The sequence below is a fragment of the Mangifera indica genome, unplaced genomic scaffold, assembly GCF_011075055.1.
Source record: "Mangifera indica cultivar Alphonso unplaced genomic scaffold, CATAS_Mindica_2.1 Un_0010, whole genome shotgun sequence".
Taxonomy (NCBI): domain Eukaryota; kingdom Viridiplantae; phylum Streptophyta; class Magnoliopsida; order Sapindales; family Anacardiaceae; genus Mangifera; species Mangifera indica.
Window position 1 is genome coordinate 427,690 of NW_025401102.1, and position 16,904 is coordinate 444,593.

General features: G+C 31.7%; 1 non-coding gene across 1 annotated transcript; it reads left to right on the plus strand.

Annotated features, from left to right (window-relative positions):
* Positions 1-16,797: 16,797 nt before the first annotated feature.
* Positions 16,798-16,904, plus strand: LOC123205655. Its single transcript, XR_006499878.1, has one exon. It is a non-coding gene; the product is annotated as a small nucleolar RNA R71 (small nucleolar RNA).

Below are 16,904 nucleotides of genomic sequence, written 5' to 3' on the forward strand. Positions count from 1 at the left end.
ATAAAACATAAAACATATCAAAGATAATATCTTTTACCTTGTTTCAAGCTAAATCTTTATAGGTTAGCTCCCTCCTCTTTGTTTTGCTTTCTTTATCACCAAAACCACTTTAAATCAACACCAAAACACACTAACATTCTCACATAACATGCATATAAACATAGGTAAAGGGAAAGGAAATAGATCTTTTGGTTACCAAGGCTTCCAAAGTGCTTCTTTGTTTCCTTTTCTTATTTTGTCTTCCAAAACCCCTTCAATTCCTTCATTTATCTTCACAAAACAAAAGAAAATAGCATGAAGAATGTTGGCTGCTAGAATGGATGGGAAGATGATGGAAAAGCCTTGAAGTTTATTTGTTTTGTCTTTTTTCTCTTTATATATATCCATATCTATGTATATACAACTTTATCTTTTTATCCATATTATATATATATATATATATATATATATATATATATATATATATATATATATATATATATATATTTAAAACTGGAAATATCTCAAAACAAAATCAAAAGACATAAATACCCCTGAAACGTACCTGAAGGTATTACATGATTACATTTTGGATATACGCTCTAATGTCAAATTTATGAGATTAAATGAGAATGAAGATGTTATAAAAGTGATAGTTAAAACTAAAAAGGATAAAATGTTTCCAATTTTTCATTAGTTTTTTTGTTATTGAAATTAGCATTAATTTCACCAATTGTCATTGTGAGTGTAGAAAGAACATTTTTAGTAACTTATTTTGTGAAAAACAGTTTGTGAAATAGAATAAGCAATTAATAGTTAAATGATAGCTTAGTTGTGTAGATAGAAAGATGTATTTGATAATATTGTTAATAAAGTCATTATACAATATTTTCAAAAGATAAAATCATATATAAGATAATTATAAATATATTAGTTAATAAATATTTTATTAATACAAATATTTATGTTTATTTTAATTTAAAATATATTTATGTTATTATAACTTTAACTCTTTTAAGTCATTATACAATACTTTTAAAAGATGAAATCATGTCTATAATCCCAATATCATCTTGACTAAAGACACAAATAATGCAATAAAACTATTATCATATTTTTGAATGATCTCACTAAAAGGAGGTGACAAATTTCACATGTCAAGTTTATTTATGATTACCTAGTATAACACATTAGAACAATAGACTAACTTGTTATATGATTACTTATTGATGATTATTCTAGTGTTTGTGAAACAAATCCTCTAATAGATGGTGGTGTATATGTTTTTTCAATTTGAGACTATCAAGACACTTTGTATACCAATCAACTTAATTTGATACTAACTTAACATAATCATTTTATTAAGCCTATTTTAAGACCATTAATACAATAGTTGCTGACTATATTGATAAATATATAGTAAATCGATATAAGATTCATCACACTCAAATACAGAAGAATATATAAAAAATTCAATGACTCGTTTGAGAAAAAAGCAAAACTAAAAGAGAAATTTTTTAGATATAAATGGGAAGAAATAAATGAACAATGTGAATATCCAAAAAGAGCTTTTAGTGATAAACAAAAGGCCAAATGACTATTTCCCACCCAAGGTTTGATGTTTTCTCAAGTTTCCACCCTTTAACTATGGAAACACCAAACACCCACCTATGGTCGGTTAGATTTAACAAAACTCTAATGGTGGTAAATTTAATCTCATTTTCCCCCCTAAAAGTTTAAAAACTAACATTTTTTCCCTAAGCTAAGTTTGAAAAAATCGCATTTCCCCCCTTAGGGTTTATTTCCAAACCCTTTCACTTTCTTCGGCGCCATCACCGGCCGTCTTCCCCTCCCGACGGTTTCTCTTCCACCTCCGGCCCCCCTCAACTCTTGCACTACGCATCCGACGACTAGAGAAGATGAGATCGATCGACGCAGCCGACGACTGGGAGAAAATTTCTTCGTCTTGGAGAAGACGATCGATCGACGCATCCGACGACTGGGAGAAGACGATCGATCGACGCATACGAAGAACTCTTGCACTACGCACTACGCATCCGATGACTGGGAAGACGAAGAACTTCGTCTTCCCCGACGAAGTTCTTCGTCTTCCACGGCTTCTCCTACTCCGATCGGGAGTCCAAATGAGAGGAAAAAGATCGCCGGAAGGAGAGGATGCTTCGGGAGGGAGAGGCCATCGACAATGGAGCCGGAGATGTCGTCGGAGATTTCGAAACGAAACCCTAGGATGAAATTGTGATTTTTTAAAACTTAGGCTGGGAGAAAATTATAGTTTTTAAAGTTTAGGAGGGCAAAATAGATTTTATTTTAGTTTATTTTTAATATTATGGAGAAAATGACGATTTTACCCTTATCACCGTTAGAGTTTTGTTAAATCTAACCGGCCATGGGTGGGTGTTTGGTGTTTCCATAGTTAAAAGGTAGAAACTTGAGAAAACATCAAACCTTGGGTGGGATATAGTCGGTTGGCCTAAACAAAAAGATGTGCATAACAAGGTGAGTGGATGAGGTGGAATGGAAGGCAAAACTATTATTGTTATTATTGAAAGTTATGAAAATCAAATAATATTGGAATAGATTCTTCACCAAATGTGATAACAAACCTACTTTTGGCTTTATTTTACTTAGACTCAAACATCTAAAGTTTTAATTGAATGGGAGAATATTTTTTATGAAAGATTATTACAATTATCAAATTAATACTGTATTAAAAAGAGATATTTCTCTAATATTCATCAAGAATTAATGGTATATAATAATACTTCACCATTAATAATTGATACAAACGTTAAGTTATTATTTATAATTTAATAATTTTAAATTAAAAATAAAATAATAATAAATAATATTATAAGATATTTGAACCTGTAATTTTACCCTTTATTACCATTTGTAGTAACCAATTTTCTGACTTTCTTTGTCTATTATTATTTATATATATGATCCACTAAATTGGGTTTCTTAGTTTTACTATTTTTGAACCTTAGAGACTTGAATCTAAAATTGAATAGTATATTTTAAAATGTCTTTTTAATAATACCTTGTTCTTATGAGTTAGAAAAGAGTGTTCAAACATATAATATGATAATTTAAACAATATCTTAATATTTTAAATATTACAACACATTTTAGGATAATTATTAGTTGTTTGAGAAGATAATCTTACATACACCAAGGGCAAACTACATGTACATATTTTGGATATACAAAATAAGTATACAGGTAATACGTTATTATGTGATTAGAAGTTATTTTATCTTTAATTTAAAATTATTCAATTACATGATAACACATTATCTATATATTTATTTTATGCATTTAAAGTGTGTGCATAGTTTTATTATTATTTTTTTTTGTTTTTCGATTTTAAAAAACGATAATTATTTTTTGAATAATTCATGATAACAAGAGTAAATGGAAAAAGAGTAGGAATTTTTGACATAAAGCCCAAGATAGAAAAGTCAATTTTGCATGACTAATCAACCATACAATTCATGAATCTACTTGATTTCAACTCAAAATTTTGCTCATAAATGACAATAAAATTGAGACTTCAAACTTCTATTGAAGGAAAAATAAAAATAGAGGATGTTCTATGGTATATAAAGGAAAGATAAGTTTTAACAAATTATTTGGGCTTATGTTTGTTAATTTAGGCTAAGCCCTATTAGGCCTGGTCCATGTGCTTTTTATGGCCTTGATTGAGTAGAAAGTGGCTCATTATTGATCAAAAAAAGCAAATTTAAAAAGATTTTATTTTATTTTTCAAAATTAGCCTTTTTTATTTTATTTTAATCTTTTGAACTTTTTTCTTTATAATCTTGGTTGAGAAAGGCCAAATAACTAATTCCAAACCAAACTTTGATTAAATAACAAATTTTCACCTTTTTAAGTTTAAAAGTTTGTTTCCTACCCAATCATCCAATTTTGTTGCTAGATTTTGCACGCTTTAATTAACTATAGAATTAATGAAAAGTCTAATGTATCATTCAATAATGATGAAAAGTCTAAAATATTGTTGAATAATTTGAAAATCCCAACCCTCTATCCTTTCTTGAGTCTTTATTCTTTGAATTCTCATTCTTTTTTCAATTTGACTTAACTTTAGAATTTGATTGAAAACACCAATGAAACCTTAGTTTTTATCACAAAGGGTGTCCTAGAGTGAGGGCTAAACTCTTAAAATGGGAGGGTAAACTCATTTCTTTAGCAAGTACAATTTAATTAGTTCAATAAGTTATTCATGTCTTTATAATTTAAAAATGACTTATTTTTTTTAAAAAACCAAGAAACCTTACTCGGTTAGAAGGTATGTAAATTTCAAATATAATGATTAGACTTACAACTATTATATAAACTTTTGCTTTTTTTTAAAGGGTGATATAATAAATTTGAGATTTTATTTGATACAAAGATTTAGATAGGTGAAAACCCATGACTATCTCTTGGTATACTATTTGTCTACTTAATTCTAAGAGCTCCCCCAAACATTCTTTCTCTCTCTCTTTCTTTTATTTTTTTAATGGTCAATTTCAAACCAAATAATATAAAACTAAAAAAATAACTTTTTTTTTTTTTTTGAAATGCTTATATACCTCCATTTACAAGCTTACTTATTCCACAGCTTCTTGTTCACCTTCAATTTGGTAAATAAAGAGAATATATAACTTGACTTGAGAACAAATATTTATATTAGTCAAATTTGCTAATTGAATGTAGGATTGAATAACACAAAAGAGTTAAACCTGAATTGAATATGAGTAATGCTATGTACATATATTTTTGATACATAATTTAGATAAAAAAATGATTTGTCGTCATATGATTGGATATTATTTTATTTTAATTTAAATTCATCTAATCGTATAATGACATATTATTAGTGTACACAATTTTATTGATCAAATATATAACTTCTATCTTCTTTACGAGATATTAATTAAAATAGGCAGCTGCTTTCCCGCGTAAACGTTTTTCGGCAGCAATTCTTACTTTTTACTTTTTTAAGTAAATTGTATTTTTTATTCCGAAAATACCTCTCATTTAATTTCTCAACGTTTACTATAACATTTCGTCGATTAATTGCTTACATTTCACAATACGCATTAAAATTAAGTTATCTGTAATGAATAAAAGCTATAGATTGAAAACCGGATTAATTTTTTATAAAATAATTGATTGTTATATATCGAAATGGATATATCGAAAATGGTACATTTTTTCTCAAAACGGTGAGTTTTCTTCTCAAACAGGTTGCGTGAAGGGGTGCAGGTGCGGGAATAAGTGTGAAAATTTGAAAAAGGGGTGCAAGAATTTGGAAAGAAATGCAGAAATCTGGAAAAAGGTGCGGGAAGGGGTGCGGGTGCGGGAATTTGGAAAGGGGTGCAGGTGCGAGAATTTGGAAACGGGTGTGAGAATTTGGAAAATGGTGCAGGAATCTGGAAAGGGGTGTGTAAAAATACAAATGGGTACGTGAAAATGTAAAGGGGTGTGTGAAAATACAAATGAGTGCGTAAAATATAAAAGGGGTGCGAGAATTATAAAAGAGGTGCATGAAAATAATGAACACAAAACAGATGCATAAAAATACAAATGAGTGCATGAAAATATGAAGGGGTGCGTAAAATATAAAAGGAGTGCGAGAATTATAAAAAGGGTGCGGGGAAATTATAAAAAGGATACGGGAGTTATAATATATATTAATATATATTATAAACCCGCACCCCTTTTATAATTATAAAGGGGTGCGGGAGATGCCCCCCCCCCCTCCCTTTTATAATTCTCGCACCCCTTTTATATTTTACGTGCCTGTTTGTATTTTTACGTACCTTTCATATTTTCACGCACTCGTTTGTATTTTTACTCACCCGTTTTGTATTTTCACACTCGTTTATATTTTCAAGTACCCCTTCACATTTTCACGTATCTGTTTATATTTTCACGTACCCCTTCACATTTTTACGCACCTGTTTTGTGTTCATTATTTTGACGCACCCCTTTTATAATTCCCGCACCCATTTTATATTTTACGCACCCTTTTGTATTTTCACGCACCTTTCACATTTTTACACACCCGTTTGTATTTTTACGCACCCATTCACATTTTCACACACCCGTTTGTATTTTCACGCACCTTTTTTATAATTCCCACATCCTTTTTATATTTTACGCACTCGTTTGTATTTTTACGCACCCGTTTATATTTTCACGCACCCCTTCACATTTTCACGCACCTATTTGTATTTTTACACACCCATTTGTATTTTCATTCACCCATTCCCGTACCCGTTTGTATTTTCTTATAAAAGTATATAAAAATAAATTATTTTATAAAAAATTAATCTGTTTTTCATCTGTAGATTTTATTCATTACAGAAAACTTAATCTTAATGCGTATCGTCTGAAATATAAGCAATTAATCGGTGAAAACTATGGTAAACGCTGATAAATTAAATGAGGGGTATTTTTGAAATGAAAATATAATTTGCTTAAAAAGGTAAAAAGTAAGAATTGCTGTCGAAAAAAGTTTACGTGGCAAACCGACTGTCTATTTTAATTAATTTCCCCTTCGTTATAGTTTTAATGGTTAAACACTAATTTTTTATATTAAGTACCTTTTTATTTTAATTATTAAAAACTTTTTTTTATCAGTTTTCTCTAATGTAAAACAATTTAGTATCTAAAAATCATTAGTTTTTTAGAGCAACTGACAGAATCTTCTTCTTCCAACCCTTCCAAATCTATGTTCTGGTAGATGGGACTATTTATGAAATCCAACAAAATTATGTATCAAAGAAGCTCGGTCAATCATGTGTTAAGTTGGAGTTAATTGATTAACTAGAGAATCATCGTCAATTTTGTTTTCAGTATTTTAAACATTCGTTTCCCTTTTATAGTGGAAATGCATCTTGAGATCAGATTAGGGATTTTCTTTATCCATTGATATTAATCTATATTCATTGCTAATTTTCATTTTAGGCACCCCTTAGATGGAATCATCTTATAAAACGTTTAAAGCAATGCCATAGGATATCGAACTGATGGCAATCTGATGGCTGTTAGATGCCATTGACAGTTGAGTTGTCAACTAGAGTGCGAAGTTCTCTTATAAAATCTCTTCTCAATGCGGTGGTTGGAATACTTGATTCCTTCTTGATTCGTTCAGCGCCAGACCCGCTGCTGCTTAATGATTCACATCAAAGGAATTTATGGATGTGAAGTTTTCATGCATAAGATTTGGAAACAAGCACTAATCTGATGATGCTATAAATCCACAACCATCTCCGAAAATTGGTTGCAAGGAGAGGAGGCCGAATGGAAGGTGGTTTTTTTCTAGCTTTATTAGGCAGCACAATCATGAGCTTTTACCAGCTCAGGCACATCTTTTCCGAAGCCATAGAAACGTTTATCTTCTTTAAAGTAAGTTTAGGATAAGAAGACGGAAGAACATACTCCAGTGTGTAAACTCTTTTCTGCATATCAAAATGTTGATTGCTTAGAGAGTTAAATGAGAAGTCAGTATGATAAGGGACGAAAATTGGTTTTAGATCCAGGAGATGCTCAAGTTCTGTTAGAATATTTTATTCATATGCAAGAAGAAAATTCTAAATTCCTTATGCAGTTGATTTAAATGAAGAGCATCAGTTGAGGAATTTCTTTTGAGTTGATGTTGAAGGCATCAGTTGAGGAATGTCTTTTGGTTCTTTTTGTTGGAGTTAACCATCATATTCAACCCACCTTAGTCGGACGTATGAAGGGGAGGCCAAGGCCGACTTTGATGCCGGGCATGAAACACCTGAATTGAAATCTCCATCACCTTTAGAAAAACAAATGTCACTTGTGTACACACATGAAATTCTCAAGAAATTTCAACTGGAGGTTTTAGAAGCAGCTGCGTGTCATCTTAAGAAAGAAACCGAAGTTGACAATACTTCAGCATATAGCGTGAAGGATTTTGAAGATGATCACAACTATATGGTGGAATGGAATAAATCTAAATCAGATATATATTGTTCGTGTTATTCATTTTAATATAAAGGGTATCTCTGTATACATACTATTATTGTTCTGCCGATGTCTGCTGTTTTCAGCATCTCGTCTAAATATATATTGCAACGATGGACAAATGCAGCTAAGAGTAAGCATGATATCAGTGAAAGATTGGATGAGGTGCAAACCAACCATGGTTCGCCGCTATAATGATCTATGCCGAAGAGCCATAATATTGGGCGAAGAAGGGTCATTATCGCCATACAAGAAGCTCTCAAGCAATGTGCAACACTGCATAACTGCATAAGAGTATTAAACTTAATGATGCTAAATTTAGGACAATATAGTTTAATGCAACTTAATAGTACTTTAGAGTTATCTTTGGATCTTAATTGGCTTGTTGGTTATATAAAGAGCCTTAATTTTGGAATATTTTGTCTCCATTAAATTCCTTTAGAAGATAGTCACTATTGGATACCTGTGCTTGCAGGAGCTTTCTGATAGAGGCCAATGCAGTTGCATAATTTTGTTCCAAACCAGTTACAAGTGTTACCTTACCTACAATGTTTCATAATTTTGTACATAAAATTGTGCACAAAATTGTGCGTATAACACTATTCATAATTTTTTAACCTTTCGTCCCATCACTTTTGAGAATTTTAACTGTGTAAAAGAGTATTTCAGTAAACTCTTCCAAAGAGTATGTGTTACAGTATTTGAAAATCCCTGCAAAAATACAGGGTATAAATTATATGTAATCCAATATGAACATCCTCAAAACTTCCAAACCTTTTCTTCTTTAGCCTTAGTTGCTCAAATCACACACAAACAAACCCTTAAATATTCCTGAAAGCTCTTGATTTCTCCCACAAATTTCTGAAGCTGGTCAAACAAACATTGCCGGAGTTTAAGGTGAAAGCAACTGAATAATGACACCAACAAGAGTAAAATAAAAAGGGGAAGGGATTTGCCATGTTAGTTGGCATGTTTTGTGGGAGAAGCAGATGAAGAATCCCAAGCATCTGGCTCATTATCAGACTCAATATTTCTGGGTCAACTCCAGAACTTGCGTTGTTGACTCCGCCGGTGGAGAAAACATAAACTCTTAGAAGCTAGACACACATTTTATAAATGATTTTGTTAAGTATATCCAAGAAATATATTAATTAATACTATAAAAATGTGTTCTTACTATAAATTTAAGCTTTTTAAAGTGACTACTTTCTACTTTTGAAAATATAACCTTAACTCCACAATTTATAAATTTAACATATATTAGATTAATTGAATTTGGGTGAATAATAATAAAAATATCATTTTTTTAAAACTTAACAAAATAATCTAACCGTCCTTTAAAAACTAGAGGGTAAGGGTTTTATTTCTATGTTCCAACAAACTAGATGTAAGTATATCCAATCCACAAGTGTACACTGGATTGGATGGAGTTGAGTGATTTGAATGACCCAGAAGCTTAATCATCATCTGAATGGGGCAGCTGCCACAGTGTGATGATAAGGAAATTGGACGACCCATATGAGTCAACCATTCAGAATCTGAGTAAAGCTGCCGCTGCATTAAGTACCGAATTGAAGGATATATTTACACATTTACTTAGAGCTGATGTCGAATTTTACTGTTTTTGGAAAGCATAAAACTTCTAGGGGTATCAAAGGCAATTCAAAAGTGGAGTTAGGTATGAGTTCACAACTTATTTCACCTTTCTTGGAAAGCAGAAAATGACAGTGAAGAGCGGAAAAGAGATTAAAATGTAGAGGTGTTGTCATTATCGAGAATGGTCACAGCCACGTTGAACAGCATGCCTCGCAACTCTGCTTCATTCATCAAATCAAATCAACATACCTTTTTCCCGCTTTCTTACCGGCCGAAATGAAAAATTAAAATTTTTACGCTCATTTAGACTCATATATACATTTATATTAAATTTTTTACACTTTAAATATTTTGACTATTTTATATAATAAGATATCTAAATTACTTTTATCTTCAATTTTAACAAATTAAAATAAAGTTTACAATATTATTTATTTTTAATATACTATCAAGAAAAAACATGTATAGATATTTAGTATCAATATTTGAAAAAAGATTTATATATATGTTAAATAAAATTAAGTGAATTTAAAATTATTGAATTTAAATTTTTTAGATTAAATATACAAAAATTGTAAACTCAATTGAACTTATCTGTTGAAATTTTGGTTAGCGTCAATCTCATATTAAAACAGCATATGAAAAGATAATCAAAGAAACAACCCATGAAGAGCATGCATTGAAGTACTTGACATTGAATATGCAAAGAATACATTAATAGATATATCCCAAGAATCAAAACAAAAATGAATTGGATATTCACGTGAGCGTGCGGGAATAACTTGAGTTGTAGAGGAGAGATAATGCAATGATTTGTGCAATAGTATTCTCGTGAAGATTAATTTCATCTTTAGCGTGCGCGCGCACACACACATACACACATATATATATATATATATATATATATATATATATATATATATATATATATATATATATATATATATATATATATATTCATATTTAGCACATCTATTTTAAACATACCATAAAAGAAAGATCTATATTTAGCACAAATTTACGCAAAAAAAAATTCAGTGAGCAATCGGTCAACGAAATTTGTTGGATTTGTAGAGACAAAATAATGACAGGACAACATGTGAGGTTTTTTTATAAAATAAAAGCATAAATGTATTGTATCGTACTAAAATTAATTCAATTTGAATTCTGCGTAAATCAATTCAATTTAATTCTATCGAAATTCAATTAAGTAAATCAAAATATTGTTAAATATTATAATTTTAAAAATATTGTTAATTAGCCAATTATTACAATTTTAAAAATAAAAAAAATGTCAAAAAACTGATTTTGGTTGGAAAGGTTATTTTGGGAGGAGGGTTGGCGGCGTAAATTTGGGGGTTGGCTTTAACCTCTGAAATTTTGCTTAAAAGGGTTGGCAAGCCTTAAGGGGTTGGCGCCAACCCCTTTAGTTGGCTTAAAGCAGTTCGTGATGCTAACCCCCAAATTAAATTTTTTATTTAAATAAAGTCTTATACCTTTATTTTGGCTTTATTTAATTTTTATTTAAATAAATAAATATATTTTGTCAGAAATATTTCTTGTTAAAATAAATATTATTTTATTAAATAATAAATATTTCTTATTAGTTAATCAATATCTATTTGGTGTATGAACTGTGATATATAAATAAATATATATTCTTTTATTTGGTTAGAGTAAATATTATTTTGTTAAAATAAATATTATTTCTTTAAATAATAAATTTATTTAAGTATCCAACAAGTAAAGAAATACAGACAATATTTCTATTCGAATGTTATATTAGTTTATGTCAATAATGCTATTTTAATAATAATAATCCAGTTTGTTTGATTGATCTTTGATTGATAATGATTGTTTTTAAGTAAAATAAAATAATGTAAAAGACAAAATAAAACTAAAATAAAATAAATTAAAAGATAAATAAGTAAAGAAAAAAAAAATGGAAGGTGAACAACCCAAAGCACTCTTCTTCATTTTTCCAAAGACCAAATACGGGCACTTTTATGCCCATATTTGGTGCCTATAAACACTGCTCCCTTCAACTTAAAATGCACTTTATGAGGAAATTCAAATTTCATACTCTTCATCAACCAATTCAACACCACAAAGAAATGACACAATCCAATTAATGCAATCAATGATAAGAACACAATTAATCAAACAAATCACAACCAATGAAAACATCAAATTGAGCAAGATTTAATTGTACCCCTTTTTTAACTTGAAAATACTCCTCATGTCCAAACTTGTACTCAAATTGTTAGACATTCCAAAATTAACCTGAAATAAACAAGAAGAACAATTTTAAACTAAATGTGGGAAAAATCATTTATCAATAAACTAAAAGAAAATTCTTTAAGAGAAGAAAAACTTGGGTTGCCTCCCAAGAGCGCTAATTTATGGTCCTTAGCTTGACCAATTGTGAGACTTAAGTTAGAGGATTGGAAAGTGGTCGAGACACCTCCACTTCTACTTGGTCACCAACAAAATACGAGTTTAGCCTCTGCCCATTGACTTTAAATGTTCCAGAATTTTCACTCCACACCTCAACGACCTCATGGGGAAATACCTTTAAGATTTTAAAAGGACCAGACCACCTTGACTTAAGTTTTCCTGGAAAAAGCTTCAATCTTGAGTTGAAAAGCAACACTTGATCACCTTCTTTGAAGTCTTTCTTTAAAATATGCTTATCATGCCACCTTTTGGTTTTTTCCTTGTATATTTTGGCATTCTCATAAGCGTCCAATCTAAACTCTTTTAACTCATCTAGTTGGAGGAGACGTTTTTCATTGGTTTTCTTAAATCAAAGTTCAGAAACTTAGTAGCCCAATAAGCTCGATGCTCTAGCTCCACTGGAAGATGATAAGACTTATCGTAGACAAGGAGGAAAGAGGATGTACCAATGGGAGTTTTAAAGGTTGTGTGGTATGCCCAAAGCGCATCATCCAATCTCAAACTCTAATCTTTCCTTGAAGCACTTACGGTTTTCTCAAGTATGCTTTTGATCTCCTTATTAGAAATCTCAACTTACCCACTAGTTTGAGGGTGGTATGGTGTTGCAACCTTTATGGATAACTCCATATTTCTTTAATAATTTCTCAAATAAGTGATTACAAAAGTGAGAACCACCATCACTAATAATAGCTCTTGAAGTCCCAAATCTTGCGAAGATATATTTCTTTAAGAACTTCACCACAACCCTAACATCATTGGATGGACTTGCTAGTGACTTAACCCATTTAGAAACATAATCTACAACAACTAAGATATATTTATTCCCATAAGACGTAAGAAATGGTCCCATGAAGTCAATGCCCCACACATCAAAAATTTCAATTTCAAGTATACTGTTTAAAGGCATTTCATTTCTTCTTGAAATGTTTCTAGTTCTTTGCATCTTGAAAAAGAGTTGGCTAATAGAACCCACTTTGGAGCACCTTAGCTGCTGTCTTGGTGGCGCTAAAATGACCTCCACATTCAAGAGAATGACAATGGGTTATAACACTTTCCATCTCATCTTGTGGTAAGCATTATCGCACAATCCCATCAAAACATCTTTTGTAAAGCAGTGGTTCTTCCCAATCATAATTTTTCACCTCCCACAAGAACTTTTTCTTTTCCTGGTGATTCATCTCTAGAGGTAATACATCACATACAAGATAATTCACATAATCTGCATACCATGGTACTATCAAATGAGATATCACTAAAAGTTGCTCATTTGGAAAAGAGTCATCAATAGGTAGACTTTTGTTAAAACCTCCATACTTAACTTGCTCCACATGGGACAAATGATCAGCATCAACATTTTTTGTCCTCTTTTTATCCTTTATTTCTAAGTCAAACTCTTGAAGAAGTAATATCCACCTAATCAACCTCGGTTTTGCATCCTTCTTATTTAGGAGTTACTTAATGGTTGAATGATCTATGTAGACTATGACCTTGGACCCCACTAAATAAGACCTGAACTTATCAAAAGCAAACACAACTGCAAGAAGTTCTTTCTTAGTGGTGGCATAGTTGACTTGTGCTTCATCCAAAGTGTGACTGGCGTAGTAAATTGCATAAACCTTTTTATCTTTCCTTTGCCTCAAAACTGCCCCTACAGCAAAGTCACTAGCATCACACATTACTTCAAAAGGTAAACTCCAATCTAGTGGTTGCATAATGGGAGTTGAAATCAATGCATCCTTTAACCTGTAAAAAGAATCAAGACAATGTTGGTCAAAGTTAAAAGGAACATCTTTAGCAAGTAAATTTGACAAAGGTTTAACAATTTTTGAAAAATCCTTAATGAAACGCCTATAGAACCCAACATGGCCAAGAAAACTTTGGACTCCTTTTACTGATGTTGGTGGAGACATCTTCTCAATTACTTCTACTTTTGCCTTATCTACCTCAATCTCCCTTTGTGAGACTCTATGCCCAAGAATTATCCTTTCTTTCACCATAAAATGAAATTTTTCCCAATTAAGCACTAAATTGACCTTTTCGCACCTTTGCAAAACCTTAGATAAGTTAAGCAAACAATCATCAAAGAACGCTCAACAAAATCAGAAAATATAGATATCATACATCTTTGAAAAGTAGCAGGTGCATTGCAAAGACTGAAAGACATACGCCTATAGGCACATGTGCCATAAGGGCATGTGAAAGTGGTCTTTTCCTAGTCTTCTGGGTGAATAGGGATTTGAAAGAATTCCGAATACCCATCTAGATAGCAAAAATAAGAATAGTTTACTAGTCTCTCCAAAACTTAATCAATGAAAAGAAGGGGAAAATGATCCTTACGGGGTGGCACTATTAAGCTTTCTGTAATCAATACACATCCTCTACCCTGTGACTGTCCTAGTTGGTATCAAATCATTATTCTCATTCTTGACAACAATCATACCCTCTTTCTTTGGTACCACCTGTACTGGACTTACCTATGAGCTATCAGAAATGGGATAGATAGTCCCTGCATCCAACAAATTAATAACTTCATTTATCACTACCTCTTTCATGATAGAATTTAATTTTCTTTGATGTTCAATGGTAGGTTTGAAATCATCAAGCATATAGATGCGATGCATGCAAATGGTAGGGCTTATTTCCTTGATATCATGAATGTTATAACAAATGATTTTTCTATATGCTCTAAGTTCCCTAAGCAACTTATCTTTTTGTTCATCATTTAATTCAACATTTATAATCACAAGATAAGTAGAATTAGGGCCAAGAAAAGCATACCTCAAATTAGTAGGAAATGGTTTAAGATCTACCTTAGGTGCATCTTTCGCTTTAAAAGAAGGAAAAGAATGGTTACTTGTCTCGAGTTCTTCATACTTGAAATTCAAAATAGGAGCAACCTTAGGATTTACTTCCATAAGCTGAGCACAGGCTGTAATTTCCATATTTTCATCTTTGACTGAAGCTCCGTGAATAATGCATGACTCGAGTGGATCCTCAGGGTATTTCTTGATAAAGACTTCTTTCACACAATCATCAATAATGTTAACCCTACAACAAGAATTCACAATATTAGGTTGCTTTGACATTCGAAAAACATTGAACTCTATTTTTTCATCTCCAATCTCAAAAGTGAGTTTCCCATTTTTAACGTCAATTATTGCTCTTGCTATGGCTAAGAATGGTCTTCCCAGAATAAGAGGAACTTGAATATCCTTTTCCATTTCCAAAACCACAAAGTCTACAGGGATATAAAACTTTCCAACTTTAATTGGCACATTTTCCATTATCCCTGTAGGATATTTTATAGATCTATCTGTCAATTACAGGGCTACTGTTGTAGGTTTTAATTTCCAAGCTTTAATCTCCTGCAAATAGATAAAGGCATTAGACTTATACTTGCACCAAGATCACATAAAGTTTTTTCAAAAGATTATTTACTAACTACACAAGGAATAGAAAAACTCTCTGGATCCTTAAGCTTTGGTAGCAGCTTATTTTGTAAAATGGCACTGCATTCCTCTGAGAGAGCTACTGTTTCAAATTCTTCAAGTTTCTTTTTATTTGAGAGGATATCTTTGATAAACTTGACGTATGCTGACATTTGAGTTATAGCCTTCATAAAAGGAACACTGAGATGTATTTGCTTGAAAACATCCAAAAACTTTCCAAACTGTTGATCAAGCTTTGCCTTTTAGAACCTTTGAGGAAAATGCAAAGGTGTTGAATATGTTTTGGATGACACTTGCTTTTCAGGGGCTTCTTGGATATTTCCCTCAACCTTTTTCTTCAATGTATCTTCTTCACTAGACTTTTCAACATCCTTTTACTCATCAAACTCATTTTCAACCTTGCTTATAGGTTCACCTAATTGTTTACCACTCCTGGTGGAAATTGCCTTACAATGCTCCCTTGGATTTTGAGGTTGGCTAGGTAGCTTTCCCATTTCCCTAAAATTGGAAGTACTTGCTTGTTGGCCCAATTGTATTTCAAATATCTTAGTATGTGTGGCCAATTGATCCACCTTGGTAGTAAGTTGTCTAATTGCTTCATCTTGAGCATCGACCTTTTGTTTTTGGGCAAGAATGAAATTCTCCATCATCAATTCTAGATTTGATTTTTGCTCTTTAGGAGGCTGAGGATGATGTAAAGGTTAGGGGTTAGTGTTTCTAGCTTGGAACCCTGAAGGTGGCTGCCTAAAATTTTGGTTTGGGTTAGAAGTATTGGCTTGGTTTGACCATGCAAAGTTTCGGTGGTTCCTCTAACTTGGGTTATATGTATTTGAGTAAGGATTACCCTGTCCCCTTTGGTTGTAATTAAGAAAATTCACTTGCTCATTTGTAGGCTCATGTGCATAATAGGTACCCAATTGGCATTCAAAGCTTGTATGATCTCCTCTACAATTCTCACAACTAGCATTCAAAGCTTGTATGATCTCCTCTACAATTCTCACAACTAGAAGTTCTTACAACCTTCATATCTAATCTCTCCAATTTCTTTGTCAATGCATCCAACTTAGCATTCACCATAGTAATTCCATCCACTTCATGTACTCCAAAATGTCTTCTTTGACTAGCTCTATCATTAGGCCATCGACAATTGTTGGAAGCCATTTCTTCAATCAAGTGTAAAGCCACGTTAGATGTTTTACCTATTAATGACCCATTAGCAGCTGCATCCAAAACACTATTTAACGAGTGAGAAAGACCATTATAGAAAGTTTGAACAACTAGCCAGTTAGGCAAGCCATGATGGGGACATTGTCTTTGTAGATCTTTGAACCTTTCCCAAGCTTCATATAAAGACTCATTATCCCTTTGGTAAAAAGAGGCAATCTCATTTCTCAATTT